At 46.6% G+C, this 20,073-nt stretch overlaps 1 pseudogene; it reads left to right on the plus strand.

The window, feature by feature from the left end:
• Nucleotides 1-8,970: 8,970 nt before the first annotated feature.
• On the plus strand, nucleotides 8,971-13,734 carry LOC125939729 (uncharacterized oxidoreductase ZK1290.5-like; annotated as a pseudogene).
• Nucleotides 13,735-20,073: the final 6,339 nt, after the last annotated feature.

Here is a 20,073-nt window from a genome sequence, read left to right on the forward strand (position 1 = left end):
ACGAAAGCTACGAAGGCGGCCGAAGCTGAGGAAGACAGGCGGCGGAATAGAATGAAAGACGAAGAGGAGCCGGAGGACAAACACTGCGTTCAACCTGGTAAGTGATCGACTGCCCTCTCCGTACTGTTTTTACCGACGGACAATGCAAAGGGAATTCTCTTTTAGGCTGTGGTTCTTGATTAGTCTTCACGTAAAAGAGGCTCTAAATATTCGTGCCAGTATTTGGTGTTCTCGGCCATCCTTGACATTGGTCTATCGAAGCCGCCGACTTCCTAGCTATAGTTTTGCAGTCAGTGCAACCATTGCTTCGCCCCATTCCCAACCTGACCTCACTACATGCACTTGAACAAGTGTTTCGTCGGTATGAATATCGTATAGGTTGAAGAAACTCTTCCTGCATCAGGTGACTGACAGGAAACTCGGTACAGTAGGAACTTTCCGCCTATTGCTCATCACCAACGCACTTAAACGTTAAAACCTGACACAGCCATGCAGGCTCACATCTACAAACTTTTTTGGATACGTGCCGTGCTGCGGAGTCTCTGGACCACATCATGGAGTTTAAGGCTTTGTCCATCCGAATACAGGGCACCCAAACCACCGGGACTACAAAAGGACGCAAAAGAAGTAAAACGCAAGCGGCTTTGCGCGGCACCCTGCCAATGGCAAACATCACTTCACGAACGAAAACCCTTAGTGAATTTGGCAGCCCATTTCCTGTTGATAGTGCCTGACAGCTCCGTTGCACATTCTTCTCTTTTGTCTTCTGTGGCATTGTCATGAATATTTTGATGCAGGCACGGATAAAAAAATTGCAAAGAAAACAAGGGACGATTGAGTAACACTTCTTCATCGGGCGCAAGTTTGAACACCTAGCAGCGATGTATCATCAGTGCACACGAAAATGGGGGACGGCGGATTGGAAAACGTACTAAGTGGAGCGGGCCATTGTGTAGCTGCCTGCCCTGTTTCTACGAAGAACGAAATAGAACGTTGCGTCTTGTTCGATGCCATGTAGGGAAGAAGAAGAAAAAACAAAAACAGCACTACTCTTTTTTCTTCTTACACGGCGCAAAGTGCAAGGCCATTAGAGCGGCAAGTTTCTGGTCCGCAGGAAGCGAATGCCTGAACCCTCAGAACGCGTTGCCTTTGATCGCGAATTTCGTCACACGCTGCAGCAGGGTACCGATGACTTCGCAGCGCGGCATTTGCGTGTTGCGGTGAGGCGAGAAATGCAGCCGAAAGCACAAACAGGCCTCTCGAGGCTATAGTGGAAACTGAAAGTGCCTTTGGCCACGTCCGTAGGTCGGAATAAATTGAACTGTATTGAATTCTCGGGGTTTTACGGGCGCAAAAGAACACGGTTTGGTTATGAAGCGGGCTGTAGTGCTTGAGCTGCTGGGGATGAATTTTGACCACCTGCAGTCAATGCACAGTACGGGTGGCGTTTTTTTCTACTTCTTTCATCATCGAGATGCGGCCGCCATGGTCGGGATTCGATCCCGCGACGTCGTGCTTTACAGCGCAAGGCCATATCAACCAAGCCATTGCGGCGGTCAGATTGTTAACTCAGAAGAGTTGGTAATTCATCCGAAACGCACAAAGCCCGAACACCATTCCACATAAAAAAAGAAAAAGAAGAACTCGTTCGTCTGTATTGCCCAGAATGAGTACAACAGTACAACAAAAAAGATACGAATGTAATTTGAGTAAGGCAATTTGGATAACGTCGTAATTATTTCATTATCAATTGGTTTGCTCAGCGGCCCACAAATAAAAACCTCGCTCGCTCATGTGAAAAAAAAAACGCTACTACGGACTTATTTATAGAGGGCTTAAATCCGAATTTTCAGTTATAGAACTCCGCGTATCAAAAATGATACGTTGAGTTTTGCAGGGCCAAATTTGCAAAGGTGTGCTGCGGACTGGGCTTAAGCGAAGTAAAAACTACAACAAACAGGGCGCTCTTGTTCCACTTGTTTCTATTGCTTGTCTCCTCTCCGTAGCGCTCTTTTGAAACGGAGAGAAATTGTACTGGAAAACCGTATGTTTATTCACTTGACGAGAAAACGATGATTAATACTGGGAGAAGGATAAACCAAAAGCGCAATAGAGAAAAACTTCCGCGTACTAAATTTCGCGACAAAATTTCAACGCCTGTGTGTCACTGGTATGACGTCACTCAGCCACTAAGGCGAGAACCAGTCCCGCGGCACTTTGAGCCAACTAGTCGCAACTAGTCGCGCGGTACTTTTTCGTGTTTCGCGGGCTTTCTTTTATAGACTTGTAAAAAACTTTTATGTATCACGTAAGGAGCAACGGAAAGGTTGATCGGGAATTTTTTGTTTTAGAATGGTCTAAGATTTTCTCGCTGACACTTTCGCTCTGAGCGTAATATTTATTGAAGCTGATTATTTAATAATAATTAATTGAGCACATAGGCGACATACAAAAAATGTCTGACTTGCTCCAAGACCATGGTTCAGTCCAACTAAGCGGCACTTGTTGCATATGTTAAATTTTTTGCACAAGTTACGTGGGACAATGACATATCCCCCCCCCCCCTTTTTTTGGTATGCATACAAGGGTCTGCCATTTATGAACGATGCTTGACTAGTGGCCGTGTTGGCCAATAAGCCACATTGATAAAGATTTCCTGGCATCTACTCAGATTCAGGTCCTTAAAGACATGCCTATAGGCGTTGCGCGTTTCAGCCTCTCACGGGCGAGGTACTTCATGTAGCAGCTTACGCTGGCCATCTCTGATGATGCTGATGAATTTGGTGTTTTGTGGCGCAAGGGCCAAGTATGGCCAAAGAGCGCCAGGCCACAGTTAATGAGTTAACAATGAAGTAATTAATTATGTATTTGGTTGTGACATGGCTGTAGAGGGGCCTAAATACAGTGGCAGTAAAGTCCGTAAACACATGTAATAAAATTATGGAAATGACCAATGAATGTACTTTAAAACAAGAAATACATTGACAAGGGGGGATAAAATGAACTACAATATGTCGTTTGTAGCACTACTGCATTTCCAAGGCCCTTGAAACGCAAGGGCATGGAAGCATGGGCGTTACAAAGCGGTCCTATCGCAGCAGCAGCCTCTTGAAAAAGGATGCGCTACGAATGTCTCGTGCCTATCACTTTCAATAGAGCAAAATCATTTAAAAAGTTTAAAACCGATTTGCTATCGAAAAACGGCTCTGGTCCAAGGAACATTGCCGGATGGCGAGGAATATGCTCTCTGTAAGCTGAAGAAAAATACTTTCTACGTAGAAGTTCTGCTTCCTGGCATTCAAGCAAAACATGAACGACGGTGAGCCTCTCGCCACATTTGCCACAGGTTGGAGGCTCATCACCAGTCAGCAGATAATTGTGGGTACCATACGTGTGCCCTATTCTGAGTCGACAGAACAGGACATCGATGTGCCGCGTTTTCGTTGTGGATGTACACATGCCTAACTGTGGTTTTATTACGAAGAGCTTATTATTAGTTTCAGCTTCCCACAAACGTTGCCAATGGTATTTTAGCTTCTTGCGTACAAAAGGTTTAAGATCTCCAGCTGAGACAGTCATGGTAGAATTAACAGCATCCGATGCAACTGATGTAGTCATTTTGTCGGCAAGCATATTACCTTCTATTTCCCTATGCCCAGGAACCCAGCATACTATTACATGTTTATTAGATGAATAAATAGTGCACAGTAGTGAGTAAAGCTCAATAAAAACAGGATTCTTGTGCTTTTTTAAAGACAGTAAAGCTTTTACAACACTTAAGGAGTCTGTGAATATTATTGTCTTTTGTAGTTCGGATTCCTTGATGTGTTTTACTGCAGTCAGTACTGCATAGGTTTCTGCTGTAAAAATACTTGTCTGAGGGTGCAGAATGCCGGACTCAGAGAAGGAAGGACCCAAAGCTGCGTAAGATACGCCGGCATGTGACTTTGCCGCATCCGTGTAAAATTCAGGGCAACAGTACTTTGACTGAAGTTCTAAAAAGTGCATGTGAATGTGTGTCTGCGGAGCATGTTTTGTAACCTCGATAAAAGATGTGTCACATTCTACCACCCGCCACCGCCACGGAGGTAGCAGCTTTGCTGGTGGCATTAGGCGATGTTAAAGCAATGGGACGCCCATTTCACTACTTAGCTTTCTGACACGCAGCGAAAAGGGCTCTCTTGCTGTAAGTCGATTGCGAAACAGTGTGGCAGATGTGGTATTGTTTATGGTCGTGTAACATAGGTGTTCAGGGTTCGAATGCACTTTCAGAAAATAAGTGAAACTAGAGTATGACCTCTGTAAATTAAGAGACCATTCGTTCGATTCCACGTAGAGACTTTGTACGGGACTTGTCCTGAAGGCGCCCGTGGCCAATCGGATGCCTAAATGATGAATCGGATCCAGCATTCTTAATGCGGTTGGCGCAGCAGAGTGATACACCACGGCACCATAATCTAAGCGTGAACGTACTAGGCTCTTGTACAGGTTCAACAAGCACTTTCTGTCGCTGCCCCATGTTGTGTGTGACAGTATTTTGAGAATGTTCATTGTGTTTAGGCATTTAACTTTGAGGTACCTAATGTGGGAAAGGAAGGATAGTTTAGTGTCCAGTATCGCACCTAAAAACTTGTGCTCTGCGTTTAGAGGTAGGCGTTGGCCAAGGAGTTCGATAGTGGGCTCAGGCACGACGCTCCTCTTTCTTGTAAAGAGCACACAGGAGCTTTTCTGGGGATTTAACTTAAATCCATTTTCGTTAGCCCATTTGGACACTTTGTTTAGGCAAAGCTGAACACGTCGTTCGCAGACGGCGAGGTTACACGATTTAAATCCGATTTGCACGTCATCGACATATGCAGAATAAAAAATAATTTGCGGAATAGATGATCGCAAGGCGTTCATTTTTATAATAAAAAGGGTACAACTGATTACACCACCCTGCGGTACCCCGGTTTCCTGGATAAATGACTTGGACAAAGCATTACCAATTCGAACACGGAATGTCCGATTTGTTAAGGTAACTTTCAATGACATTTAACATGTTCCCACGGATACCCATTCCTGACAGATCCCGCAGAATTCCGTAGCGCCAAGTGCTGTCGTATGCTTTTTCCATGTCGAGGAACACCGAGAAAAAGTACTGTTGGTGCGCAAATGCGTCACGAATGTTAGCCTCGACGCGTACGAGGTGGTCTGTTGTCGACCGCCCTTCCCTGAAACCACACTGATGTGGGTCGAGCAACTTTTTGGATTCAAGAAAGTGCAACAGACGGCGATTGATCATCTTTTCGAACAGCTTACATAGGCAGCTGGTCAGTGCTATTGGGCGGTAACTTGATACCAAGGATGGGTCTTTCTTCTGCTTCAAAACTGGGACAACGATGGCTTCCTTCCACCTAGCTGGAAGGTATCCGGCGGCCCAAATTGTGTTGAAAAGTGCGAGGAGCGTATTTTTGTGTTTCAGTGTGTAAGTACTTGAGCATGTCGTACATGATCCTGTCAGCTCCCGGCGCGGAGCTTTTGCATGCGTTCAAAGCAGCTTTCAGTTCTGCGATGTCGAAGGGACTGTTGTATGGTTCGTTATGTTTGCATCTGCGGTCAAGTGCCTTATGTTCTTCTATTTCTTTGTAACTGATGAATGATTGGGAATAATGCACAGAGCTAGACACCCGTTCGAAGTATTCCCCAAGCGCATCAGCTTGGTCTTCTAGGCTGTTCCCTTCGTCATTTACCAGGGGTAATGAATGGCTTTGTTGCCCCTTAAGACTTCGTATCCCTTTCCATACTTTTGCCTCTTGGGTATAGGAATTAATGCCTGAAAGGAACCTTTCCCAGCTTACCCTCTTGGCTTGCCGTCGCGTTCGTCTTCCCTGTGATTTAATGTGTTTAAACTCTATGAGGTTTTCAGCTGTTGGCGATCGACGGAGCCATGCCCCATGCTTTATTTTGTTTTTTGCGTGCCTGCTTGCAGTCTTCATTCCACCAAGGCACTCGTCTTTTGAACGAGCTGCCACTTGTTTGTGGAATGCATTTCTCTGCTGCGTCAATAATAAAAGCGGTAAAATACGCTACTGCGTCGTCTATGCTAAATTCATTGATAAAATCGCGTGATATAAATGTCGATTCTTTAAAAAGTTTCCAATCGGCGGACGCTAGTCTCCACCTAGGGACATGCGGAGGGGAGTTATGTTGGGTAACTGAGTTTAGTGTGACTGGAAAGTGATGACTTCCGAATGGGTTTTTAATTACACTCCATTCTAAGTGGGAAAAAAGGGAAGCAGAACCAATCGCCAAGTCTATTGATGAGTATGAATTGTGATGAAGGTTATAATAGGTTGGCTCCTTTTTATTGAAGAGGCATGCAGCGGAGTTCACAAGGAAGTTTTCTATGAATCTACCTCTCGCATCGCATCGTGAGTCTCCCCACATCGTGTTATGAGCGTTAAAATCTCCCACGAGTATGTAGGGTTCGGGAAGCTGATCAATGAGGTTATGGAAGTCTTTTTTATCGAGATGATGATTCGGTGGTATATAAATGGAGCATACGGTTACCAACTTACTGAAAAGAAGTGCCCGAACTGACACTGCCTCAAGGGGCGTCTGAAGGGCGACATATTGACAAGCTACAGACTTGTTGGCAACTATTGCTACACCGCCAGACGAGGCGTTCGCCACATCACGGTCTTTATGGTAGATGGTGTAGTGACGAAGAAAGTTTGTATTTGTGGGTTTCAGATGTGTCTCTTGAACACACAGCAACTTTGGATTATGTTTATGTAGGAGTTCTCTAATATCGTGGAGGTTATGAAGAAGTCCTCTCACATTCCATTGTAGTATTTGTGTATCCATAATGATTTTGTGCTGTGTGTTTAAGAGAGGAAAGTTATGTTAGCCCACAGGGCCCTTTCCGGGCCCCGTGATGCGGGGTTTGTCTTTCTTGGCGTGCTCCTGAGAGCTGCGCCGGTCCTTCGGCGTCTGAGACGCCGATACACTTGGTGATGTATCCATTGCCTCCGCCGAGGCGCTGGATGCCTGCTCGCGGCGTACGCTCGCGGGGGATTCGGGCTTCTCTGCACGAGCAGAGGCCCTAGAAGTCCTAGATTCCGCAGGCCCGGAGGGCTGCTGGCTGTTCTTGCTGGGTGGTGGAACAGCACTAGCTGATCCCCCTGTGGGGGCGGGTGGCACTACCGCCGGTCCACTCTGCGTGGCCCTGACGGTCGCCGAGAACCGTTGTGGTTGTGCCCCCTGCCGTGCCACTTCGGAGAATGTCGGTCCCTGTACAATAGAGAGGCGTTTGCGCGCTTCTTTGAACGAAATGTTTTCTTTTACTTTTAGAGTGATTATTTCTTTTTCCTTCTTCCATGAAGGACAGGAGCGAGAATAAGCAGGGTGCTCACCGTCGCAGTTTGCACAGTGGAGTGGGTCGTTGCAGTTGTCCGCGGGGTGGCCATGCGACGCGCACTTTGCACAGGTAGTACGGCCTCGACAGCTCTGAGAGCCGTGACCGAATCTTTGGCACTTAAAACAGCGTCGTGGGTTTGGTATGTATGGTCTGACATTGATTTTCATGTAGCCTGTTTCGATCTGTTCGGGGAGTGTGCTGGTGCAGAAAGTGAGAATGAGGTGTTTCGTAGGAATTTCTTTGTCGTCGCGTCGGATCTTAATTCGCTGCACATTCGTGACATGTTGTTCCTTCCAGCCCTCTAGGAGCTCTGTCTCAGTCAATTCTAAGAGGTCTTGTTCCGAAACTACACATCGTGTGCTGTTGAGGGAACGATGTGGAGTTACCGAAATTTGGATGTCACTAAATGAAACGAGATTTGTCAGCTTCTCATATTGTACTTTGTCACGAATTTAAAGGAGAAGGTCGCCATTGGCCATTTTTCTGATTTTGTATCCGGGGCCCAGAGTGTCGGTGAGGCACTTTGCGACAATAAAGGGTGATAGCGTTCTTACAGTCTTTTGGGGAATTTCAGTATGGATCACATGGAACCGTGGAAAGATTTCCTTGCTCTTGGCAAAAAAGGTGAAAGATTCATCGGTGCGCCCTCTCTTCAAAAGAGAGCGATCAGGGAGTTTTGGGAAGGAGCTTAAAGCCATAAAATTATATAAATTTCGGCAGCTGTGCCAGCCGCCCACCACGGAGCCCAACAAGGGGACGCGGCAAGATTCTGCATATACATGGCCTGCCAGCGCCAGCAGTACACAGCCACTATAACCTAATGTATATACCCAAGAGTGGATATGTTACACACGGTTAACCCTTGCCTCCTGGAAATTCGGAAGTAAGAAGAAGTGAAAAGAGGACAGGAAAGCTGAAAAGGTGAGAGATAAAGACGAAGATTGGAGAGAAGGACAGCAAAAGGCGACTGCCGATTTCCTCCAGGTGGGTCAGTCTGGAGGCGCCGTCTATGTGAAGCAGAGGCCAAAGAGGTGTGTTGCCTCCGCCGAGGGGCCGTAAAGGTCCGAACACCCGGCATCGGCTCAACCCCCAGGATCCCCCTTTCCCCAGACACGGCTAAGCCGCGCACGGCTACACGCGGGAGGGTCCAAACCTCGTGTGCTCGGGTCCGTGGTGTCGCAACACACCAAACGCCTGCTTGCGCAGACGCCCCTGCGGGCCGCTGGCCATCTCTAATCGTCAGTTCACAGCGAGATTCTCGTATACGGGGTTGGCTGCGGGACACCTCTTTACAATAGAGGTCGGATAAGTTCGAGTATTTCGCTGCAGCTATCGAAGTGGCCGGGTTGCGCGCAACCTCGTTGCTACCTTCCTCCCCCCGCGAGCGAAAAAAAACTGCTTAAAGCATTCAAATCATGCCCACCGAATAAAAAACAGGCAAATCAATATACACGATAGGCACCATTCTGGCGGCCACGATAGACACAGCCAACGCGCTATCGCTCCACCGCTTCCGCCCCGTGTTGCATCCGAAATAGGCAGTGCGCATCGTTTGGGTGTTTCCCACGATGCCACCCCCTTCATCAGCGGTCGCCTACCTGGCGACGCGGTGCGACACTGGCTGGGACGCAATGACAAAGAAGCTCACGAAGCGACCACAACCGCCACCATTCGTGAAAGGGGGACCAGCGCGAAGGTCGATCTCCCGACCCTGTCAATATGACCGTCACCAAGTCGCCGACTTTCGTGGAGGGAGTGTGAACCACCTGTTTCAGATTGTCTCGTCCATGCATGCGAGGGTTCAACATTAGAGGCGGAGCTCTGTGAAGAATATGACCCCTCTGACTGGCCGCACCAAAGCCGCAGCGGCTGCGGAGAACCTGACCTAGGCGGCGGTCTGACCTGCCACGCGGCTGAGAGTGCCAAGAATTTCTGGGTCCGGACGGGCCGCAACTAAAAACAGAACCTGGCAACGTTCAACACGCGCACCCTGTCGGGTGAGGCTAGCTTAGCAGGGCTATTTGAACAATTACCAGGTATTGCCTGGGATATTATTGGCCTTAGTAAGGTTAGAAGAACTGGCGAGGCTTATCTAGTGCTAATTAACTGCCACGTACACTGCTAAATAAGTCTTCCAGATAAGAGAGAATTCGGCGTAGGATTTCTTCTCCATTAGGGCATAGCGGGCGACATTGATGAATTCTACAGCATTATAGAGATGGTAGTAGTCGTCGTAATAAAGCTGAATAGGAGGTTTAGATCCAATATAGTACGAGCCTAAGCCCCAACCTCCAGTGAAGATGATAAAGAAATAGAACAGTTTTATGAAGATGGTGAATTAGCAATGAGCAAAGTGCAAACTCGTTATACTGTAGTCATGGGCGACTTCAATGCAAAAGTGGGGAAAAAGCAGGTTGGTGAGCAAGCAATTGGCAACTACGGCATCGTTTCAAGGAAAACTAGGGGACAGACGTTGGCAGAATTCGCGGAAAGGAATAGGATGTTAAGAATGAATACTTTCTTCAGGAAGCGCAGCAACAGGCAGTTGACCTGGAAAAGCCCTAATGGTGAATCAAGGAATGAAATAGATTTCATACTCTCTGCCGATCTCAGCATAGAGCAGGATTTAGAAGTGTTAGGTAGGGTAAGGTGCAGTCACCATAAGTAAGTGAGGTCTAGGATTTCTCTCAATTTGAAGAGAGAAAGAATAAAATTAGTCAAGAAGAAACAGGCCAACCTAGACGCAGTAAGGGTAAAAGCAGACCAATTCAGGCTGGTGCTCGCAAACAAATACGAAGCTTTAGAACAGGACGATGAAGGCAACATAGAGGTAATAAATGAAACCGTAACTAGGCTGATCTCAGAAGCAGCAATTGAAGTTGGAGGTAAAGCTCCAAGGCAACCAGTAGGTAAGCTCTCCTAAGTAACAAAGGACCTAATAAAGAAATGGAAAAACCTGAAAGTCTCAAACTCAAGAGAACAGATTCTATTCGCTGAACTGTCAAAACTGATCAACAATAAGAAAGTAAGGGATATCGAAATTATAACGTGGAAAAGATTGAGGAAGCAGTAAAATATGGACACAGCATGAAATCAGTGAGAATAAAACTTGGCATAGGACAAGGCAAAATGTGTGTACTGAAAGATAAGCAGGGTAATACCATACGTGACAGGAGGCATACGTGAATACCTTGGCAAATATTGGCAAGGATTGCACAGCAACCTTGGTTCTCCACAAGAAAAGTAAAATGATATTTATAAGAAAGGGGTCAGGCAAGGAGACACAATCTTTCGAATGCTATTCATTGCATGCTTAGAAGAAGTATTCAAGCTCTTGAAGTGGGAAGGCTTAGGAGTGAAGATGAACGGCGAATATCTCACCAAGCTTCGGTTTGCAGATGACATTGTCCAATTCAGCAACAATGGGGACGAATTACAGCAAATAATTGAGGACCTTAACAAAAAAAATTGTGAAAGTGGGGAACATAATGGTCAGTCACCTGGACGGAAACAAGAATTCAGGATCGTGAGTCAGCCTCTACAGTCTGTAAAGTAGTACGTTTATCTAGGTCAATTACTCACAGGTGACTCTGATGAGGAGAATGAAATTTACAGGAGAATAAACTTGTGTTGGAGTGCATACGGCAAGCACTGCCAAATCCTGACTGGCGGCTTACCACTGTCATAGAAAAGAAAAGTCTACAATCATTGATTCTGCCGGGGCTAAAATATGGAGCAGAAACTTGCAGGTTAACAAAGAAGCTCGAGAACAAGTTAAGGACCGCACAACGAGCGATGGAACGAAAAATGTTATTCCTAAATTTAAGAGACAGGAAAAGTGTAGTGTGGATGAGAGAGCAAACGGGGATAGCCGATATTCATTTGACATTAGGCGAGAGAAATGCACTGGGCAGGCCATGTAATGTGTAGGATGTATAACCGCTGGACAATTAGTTACAAAAAGACTACAAGTGAAGAAAAACGTAGTCGGGGACGGCAGAACACTAGGTGGGGTGATGAATTAGGAAATTTGCAGGCGCAAGTTGGAATCAGCTGGTGCAAGACAGAAGTAATTACTGATCACAGGGAGCGGCCTTCGTGGACATAAATATAGCAGGTGATGATTAAATTCTGTGCAGTGGTAGTGGCACCCCTCCAGGCGCTTCTCTTACACGTCTCTTCATTTGACTGATTAGATGAGGGTTGTTTTAATGAGGCCTCTTGCGTTCTGTGCAGTTGCAGTGGCACTCGTCCGGACGCTTCTCTGTGACGTCGGTTTTTTGACTGGTTATGCGATAGTTGTTTTGATGAGGGCTTATAAATTCTGTGCACTGGGAGTGGCTCCCGTCCGGGTGCTTCTCTTAACGTCTGTTCACTTTGACTGGTTAGATGAGGATTGTTTTAATGAGGCCTATTACGTTCTGTGCAGTTGCAGTGACACTCGTCCGGACGCTTCTCCCTCACGTCGGTTCTCTGACTCGTTATGCGATCGTTGTTTTGAGGAGGATTGTTACATCCTGTGCAGTGGCAGTGGCACCCGTGCGGGCGCTTCCCTTACACGTGTGTGCACTTTGACTGGTTAGATGATAGTTGTTTTATTGAGGTCTATTACGTTCTGTGCAATTGCAGTGGCCCTTGTCCGGACGCTTCTCTCACATGTCGGTTCTTTAGCTGGTTATACGATGGTTCTTTTGATGAGGGCTATTACATTCTTTGCAGTGGCAGTTGCAGCCGTCCGGGCGCTTCTCTTACACGTGTGTTCACTTTGACTAGTTAGATGACGGTTGTTTTTGTGAGGCCTATTGCGTTCTGTGCAGTTGCAGTAGCACACGTCCGGATGATTCTCTCTCACGTCGGTTAATTGACTGATTATGCGATGGTTCTTTTGATGAGGGCTATTTCATCCTTGGCTTGGGTATCTCGCACAGTGGCGGGAACCGCCACTCAACGGTGGTATATGCTTTCCGCGACTGTGGATACCGGCATGTGGACGCGCCCAAGCGCTACGGCTACCAAGAGTATCTGGGTGAGGCCATTGCGGAAATCGGCTTGCCATGCGAGGAGATTTTTCTCGCCACGAAACTGTGGCCACGTCACTACCAGGGTACTAGGGGTGACGGGCCATTGAATGCCTTCCGGGGATCGTTGCAGCGGCTCACGGTCGACTACCTGGACCTGTACCTGATGCATTGGCCTGAGTGCCCAACTGCTTGCGTGGACTGGCAACGCACGCTAGACGAGACGTGGCGCCAGTTAGAGCTGCTTTAGGGATGAGGGTCTCTGTGGCGCCGTGGGCGTCAGCAACTACGAGCTAGACGCCATCTAGCATCTTGTAGACGTGTGCAGCCTGGTGTCGCAGGTGAACCAGCTCGAGCTCCATCCACACCATTCACCTTACGAGCTAATGCGCTTCTGCGCGAGCCAGGGAATTCTCTTCCAGGCAGGCAGCGGGCGTTCGGGCGTGAGCGGTTTACGCTGAGGTGCTACTGGCTACTGCAGGGTTACTCACCGCTGGCCAAGGGCCGCCTGCCGCTCGATCGTGTAGTGTGCCGGGTAGCGCTGCGCCAGGAACGCTTATCTGCCCAGGTTCTGAAGCGATGTTCCCTGCAGAAAGGCGTCGGGGCCCTCCCCAAGACGACACAGCCGGACCGGGTTCGCCAAAAAGCTCAGGTACGCTTTGGTCTAACCACCGTGCTTTTCCCAGTCAATAATACACTAGGTTACTAAAAGGTCAACTTTCGTGTGCTAATGGTAAATTGCATCATTCTTTGTGGTAATGCAAGCTCCTTCTCTATAAGTTGCGACTTCCATTTCATTGATGTGAATGATGAACAAGGGACAGAAAAGAGAGCCCTTTGGAAGTCCAGAAATAATGGTACTTAATGGACAATCGGAATCATTTACCTCGACAAACTGTAATCGGTTGGTAAGAAAATTTTCGGTGAAAGCACCATTGTGTGTATCCAGGATAAGTTTGGGATGCTTGAAACAGAGTAGGTAATGGAAAACTAATTGGAATGTTTCGTGGAAATCCAGAAAGACGCAGTCACTGGCGAGCCGTCTATCAAAAGGAGCAGAATTATTATTTGTAAAGCGCATAAGTTGTGTCACAAGAAAACCCTTGTGAAATCCGTGAAGAAAAGGAGTAAATAATGATTTTTTCTAGAAAGTTCACGAGAATAAATATGCTTGAGCGTTTTCCATGGTGTACTAGTCAAGAATATCGGCCAAGTGGGGAACTGGCATCTCCGGGTTTAAACACTGGCACAACCCTCATTAGTGGCTCGTGTGGTCATCTGTGGCTCGTGTGGTGCACTGTGCAACAGGCATGAGCACTTTCCTCGACTGACTGCGAAAGTTAGTGTTCTGGGCTGGTAGCTAAGCGCTAGTGTTGATGAGGGCAGGCAAGTGGGAACTTTGTGAGGATTTTCAATGTTCTGAGACCTCTTCGCTAAACATTTTTATTTGATTTTTTTATTTGCACACTCCCACTTATTTGCACACACCACTGCAAGGTGGTGTTATCTACGCCCAAGAAATTGCTTGTTCTATGATTCACTTTATGAAGATGTGCATTTAGGTTATAAAAGCCATGTTATATAAGCAAGCTAAGCACCAATGTTATGATTGAGATAAGAGACTCGCTAAGCCGTGAAAAGTAGGTAGCACTATTGCAAATTGGCTACTACAGAGACGTTGAGATGCATGTTCGCAACTCTTCATTCAGCGTGTCACTAAACAAAAGAAAAAGGTATTGCCCGCCCAACTACATAAAAGTCTCACAATTTGAATACGCGATTCGCAGTTTGTTATTAGAAGCGTTATTAGAAGCGTATTAGAAGAGGTGGTGGCGTGGAGGACAGGTAGAACACCCGGCTTCTAATCTGAAGGTCGTAAGCTCGAATCCTCCTCCAATCCAAGACATTTTCACGCATGGAGTGGCGCCTGACACCGGCAAACAATCGCCGATAGCTAGTGGGGCTATACTATTTCACGTGCAACCAAATTAGGAAGGCCCACTAAGCTTCAACAATGTCACTCCCTCGCCAGTACAGGATATTGGCCTCCCTGGTGGGGTATTCGGCCACTACCTCCCTCATGACTCCTATATTTAACCCATGACCCTCAGTCCCAGCAGCTGCGGAGCAGCTGATCAAGGGGGCGGTCAGTCCTGCGACGCGACAGAGGGTGCTAAGAATCTCTGGGTCCGGACAGGCCACCATTGGAAACTGAGCCTGGTAACGTTCTACACGTGTACCCTTTCGAGTTAGCCTAGCTTAGCAGGGCTTTTTGAAGAATTGTCAGGAATTGCCTGGGATATTATTGGCCTTAGTGAGGTTAGAAGAACTGGTGAGGCTTATTCAGTGCTGACTAACGCCGCGTCCTCTGTTACGGAGGTCTTCCAGAGAAAGGAGAATTCGGGGTAGGATGTATAATCTACAAAGACATAGCGGGCAACATTTATGAATTCTGTAGCATTAATGAGGGAGTAGTGGTCGTTATAATAAAGCTGAATAGGAGGTATAGAATGAAGCTAGTACAAGCCTACGCCCCAACCTCATTTGGGCGTAGGCTTATGCTACCGGCATTAAGGAGGCAGTCGGGTGATACCAGTCTGCCGTCTCGCAGCGCTAAACCGAAATAGCAATTCCGGAAATGGCTTGCTTGATGGGAGAGCACGTCGGTGCTATCTCCGTTATATATGCTACGTCTGCCGACGCTGGCTCAAGAACCGGACCCTCTTCACCTTGCCATCGCAGCCTCCACCTATATCTAGTCTGGTTCGTAACAAAGATATAATTCGGGGTTACTGCGCTTCCGGCCGCGTTTATTCTAGCGGAAATCGACGCGATAATGATGCACCGGTGGTTTAGATACAAGGTCCGTTATATATGCACGCGGACTGCGTCGTCTGCTAGCAGAACCATTCTCGTCTGCTTAACCGATGTCGTTGCTCGGAAAAAAAGGGTTCTTGTTTTTCGTCTGCTATAGTAGAGTGTACTAGATTGGGGGAGTGGGTCCAACGCAGGCTCCCCACTGCGGCTTTTTTTATTGAAAAGTTGGTGGCGCCGCCGTCGCTTTCTCCCGAATGGCGGCTCGTGCGCCGGCCGGACGCTTGTCGCGTCAGAGACCCTACCGCAGCTGCATAGAGCTCTGACAGGCGGATACTCGGTAGCGGCAACAATGATATTATTCCCCACCGATCTATTGTAAATGAAATGGAAAAAGAGCGGTGGAAAGAATGCAAACGACGCAGCAACAACGGTGTGTCGAGCAGACGACAGCTACTCAGCCCGTGAGCTCGCCTCAGCCAATGAGCGCTGCCGAAACAGCCTGAGCCAACGTTTATTGGCCGGAGATTCAGAATAGAGCAAAGGCAGCGCCGCCACAATTTCACCGCTTTTTGCTTCATCCTCGGCGCTTGTCAAGGCGTCCGCTGTTCCCACTCCCCCATTCTAGTACACTCTAGCTGTCAGAGTTGCGTAATGAGCGCCCCATTCCATTCCAATTCCATTCCGGGGACTGAGAACCTTGCCGCAATTCCATTACTTTCAATTCCTCGGAATGAAAAAACTTCCCACTCATTCCCACTCCAGAAATGGCCGGGCAGTTCAATTCCATTCCTGTAATTGGTCAACGTAGGAAGCCATCTTGATTGTTTTATCGAGTTACCCATGAACGCACGATAAAGCTGATGACATCTGACGCGTTAAGAACTGCAGAAATGCGCAAAACATGTTACGAAGGTCGACGGATAATAGCTTGGTGACATATCTCACGCAGTATAACCACCCTACTCATTTCCGTTATGGCAGTTCTTCCGCTACCTATAGTATTTGCATGGTCAGCGTGTTTTAACGGCTTGTAATGTTTTAATATTGTTTAGGCTTAAATGTGGTAATGTCAAAATGATGACATAGCGTATTTCTATGCTGACAAAAGAGGCGTAAAACATGTACTTGGGACAAAACTATGACAATGACTATTGTAATGACTATTGTAAATTACATAAATATAAAACACTCAGTAATTGACAATTTACAAGCAGCACTACTGCCTCACCAGGACCCTTGTGCGCAAGGGCCTGGAGGCGTGGGCTATACATACTAATGCGCAGCATAGGCCTCTATTGCGAGGCCGTGCTACGAATCGCATGGGTGTATAGCATTTAGTATACGAATATTATTTAAAAAGCTTAGCAATGATTTTGTGTCGAAGAGCGGGTCTTTGCCAAGGAACAATGCCGGGTGTAATGAAATATGTTGTCTGTATGCTAAAGGAAAGAACTTTTTCTTTGCTCTTCTACCTCCCAGCATTCAAGCAAGACGTGGAGCACAGTCAACGTCTCGCCACATTTGCCACAGGCAGGGGGATCACTGTTTGTTAAAAGATAAGAATGTGTGCCACACGTGTGGCCTATTCGAAGTCGACAGAGAGTGACCTCTGTTCGTCGTGTTTTTGTTGTAGGTGGCCAACTTCCTAAATAAGGTTTTATTAGATTAAGATTGTTTGACCGTTTTGTGTCCTACAAACGTTGCCAATAGCAAATGGTTTCAAATCTATGGCAGGGATAGCGATGGAAGTGTTATTAGCACTTGCTTCGGTCGATGGGGCCATTTTGTCGGCAAGTATGTTGCCTTCAATGCCTCTATGTCCAGGAACCCAGCATATTGTGATATGTTGAGAAGAGTAAGCTTTGCATAGAGCCGAGTAAAGTTGTGCAATTACAGGATTTTTATGTTTCTGTGACGACGATAGGGCTTTAACTACGCCTAAAGAGTCAGTATAAATAACTGCGTTGCGAATCTGTGTATTAGCGATGTACTTTACAGCCAAGAGTAGCGCATAAGCCTCAGCTGTAAAAGTACTTGTTTCTGGGTGTATAGCGACGGATTCCGCGAACGATGGGCGCACCGCTGCACAACAGACACCGACATGCGACTTTGAGGCGTCCGTGTAGAATTCTGGGCAAGATTATTTTGTTTGAATTTCTAAGAAGTGCATTCGGATGTGTGCCTCGGGGGCATGTTGTGTGACTTCTACAAAAGACAAGTCACAATCTACCTTCTGCCACTGCCACGGCGGTAATAGCTTTGTTGGAGCCATTAAGTTAGGTTCAAGGAGTGGAACCCTCATTTCATCACTGAGGTTCCTCACGCGCAGAGAAAAAGGCCGTTTCACTGCAGGTCCGTTGTGGAACAGGGGGGCACTGGTCATATCGTTTACTGTTAAATAAGTTGGATGTTCATTGTTCGCATGTGTTTTGAGAAAATATATGAAACTAGTGTACGACCTTTGAAGATGCAGTGACCATTCATTAGACACTACGTAGAGGCTCTCTACAGGACTTGTCCTGAAGGCACCGGTCGCCAAGCGGATACCTAGATGATGAACAGGGTCAATCATCTTCAAGGCGCCTGGACTGGCAGATTGATACGCTATGGCCCCACAGTCTAAGCGTGTACGTATAAGACTTTTGTACACATTCATCAGGCATTTCCTGTCACTGCCCCACGTTGTATAAGACAAAATTTTAAGCAGGTTTATTGTTTTTAGGCATTTCTCTTTGAGGCACTTTATGTGTGGAATGAAGGTTAGTTTCGAGTCTAATATGAAGCCTAAAAATTTATGTTGTGTGCAAACTGGTATGTGTTGTCTGTGTACTTCAACATTGGGCTCTTTAAATAGGCCTCTTTTTGTCTGAAAAGGACAGAGGAGCTTTTAAGAGGATTGAGTTTAAAGCCATTTTCTTCTGCCCATTTACACACTTTGTTCAAGCCAAGCTGGACATGCCGCACACAAATTGCAAGGTTACATGACTTGAAACCTAACTGCACGTCATCTACGTATACCGAATAAAACATACCCTGCGGTATAGATAAGCGCAAGGAATTCATTTTGACGATAGAAAGGGTGCAGCTTAGTACCGCACCTTGCGGCACCCCAGTTTCTTCTGTAAATGGCCTGGATAGAGCATTGCCAACCCTAACACAAAAAGTACGATGTGATAAGTAACTTTCAATTACATAAAGCATATTGCCGCGAACACCCATTTCCGATAGGTCTCGCAAAATCCCATATCAACAAGTTGTGTCATATGCCTTTTCCATGTCTAGGAAAAGAGAAAGAAAGAACTGCTTATGGACAAAGGCGTCTCGAATGTTTGCCTCAATGCGCACGAGATTTTTAGCAGTCGACCGACGCTCTCTGAAGTCACATTGATAAGGGTCTAGAATTTTCTTCGATTCAAGGAAATGTAAAATACGATGGTTTATCATTTTCTCGAAGAATTTACATAAGCAACTTGTGAGGGCTATTGGACGGTAACTTGAAACGTCGGATGGGTCTTTACCCTGTTTCAAGACCGGGACTACGATGGATTCTTTCCATGAGGATGGGAGATATGCGGCAGCCCAAATAGAGTTGAAAAGTGCCAGAAGTGTCATCTGTGTATCGGTGTGCAGGTTTTTAATCATGTCATACATGATTCTGTAAATCCCGGTGCGGAGCTCATACATGTGCTCAAGGCAACTCTAAGCTCGGCAATACCAAACGCACAGTTGTACGGAAGATTTCGTCTGCATTTACGGTCTATTGGCTTACGTTCTGCTACTTTCTTGTATTTAAGGAATGATTGTGAGTAGTTTACGGAGCTTGATACGCGCTCGAAGTGTATGCCAAGTGCATCGGCCTGGTTTTGCAAGGTATGCCTTTGGTCATCGACCAAAGGTGATTGGTTGATCTGCTGCCTTTTTAGCCTTCTCAGCCCATTCCATACTTCAGCCTCCTGGGTGTAGGAATTGATGCCTGGGAGAAACCTCTCCCAGTTTGCTCTCCTAGCCTGCCATCTCGTGCGCCTTCCTTGTGACTTTATATGTTTATATGCAATGAGATTTTCCGCCGTTGGATATCGGCGCGCTCTGCCCCATGCCTGTTTTGTCTCTTTCGTGCATCTGCACAGTCTTCATTCCACCAAGGAACACGTCTCTTACATGAATGGCCGTTTGTTTGTGGAATAAACTTTTCCGCTGCACCAATAATAAAAGCAGTAAAATATGCTACAACATCATCTCTGCTAAAATTGCGTATAAAATCTTGTGATAAGTAAGTAGATTCTTTAAAATGCTTCCAATCAGCCGAGTTGTTTCCAGCGAGGGGCATGTGCTGGAATTTCGTGTTGTGTTAGTAGGTTTAGAGTATCCGGGAAGTGGTCACTCCCAAACGAATTTTGTATTACATTCCATTCTAAGTAAGCAAGAAGAGTGGAAGATCCAAGCGCTAAATCCATCGATGAATATAAATTATGCGCAATATTATAGTAAGTAGGTGCTTACTTATTAAGAAGGCATGCACCAGAAGTCACAAGAAAGCTTTCGATAAATCGACCCCTAAAATAAGTTCGGGAGTCTCCCCAAAGACTGTTATGAGCATTAAAGTCTCCAACGAAAAGAAAGGGTTCAGGAAGTTGTTTAATAAGGCCATACATAGAGTTCTGTTTTGCTCAGGTGATAATTCGGAGGTATGTAGATGGAGCAGACGGCAACCAATTTGTTAAAAAGAATTGCTAGCCCTGCAGCTGCCTCGAGGGACGTCCAAAGAAGCTAGTGTTGGCAAGCAACAGTCTTGTCGAAAACTATAGCTACACCGCCGGATGAGGTGTTAGCCTCGTC

Source organism: Dermacentor silvarum, chromosome 1 (assembly GCF_013339745.2).
Source record: "Dermacentor silvarum isolate Dsil-2018 chromosome 1, BIME_Dsil_1.4, whole genome shotgun sequence".
Taxonomy (NCBI): domain Eukaryota; kingdom Metazoa; phylum Arthropoda; class Arachnida; order Ixodida; family Ixodidae; genus Dermacentor; species Dermacentor silvarum.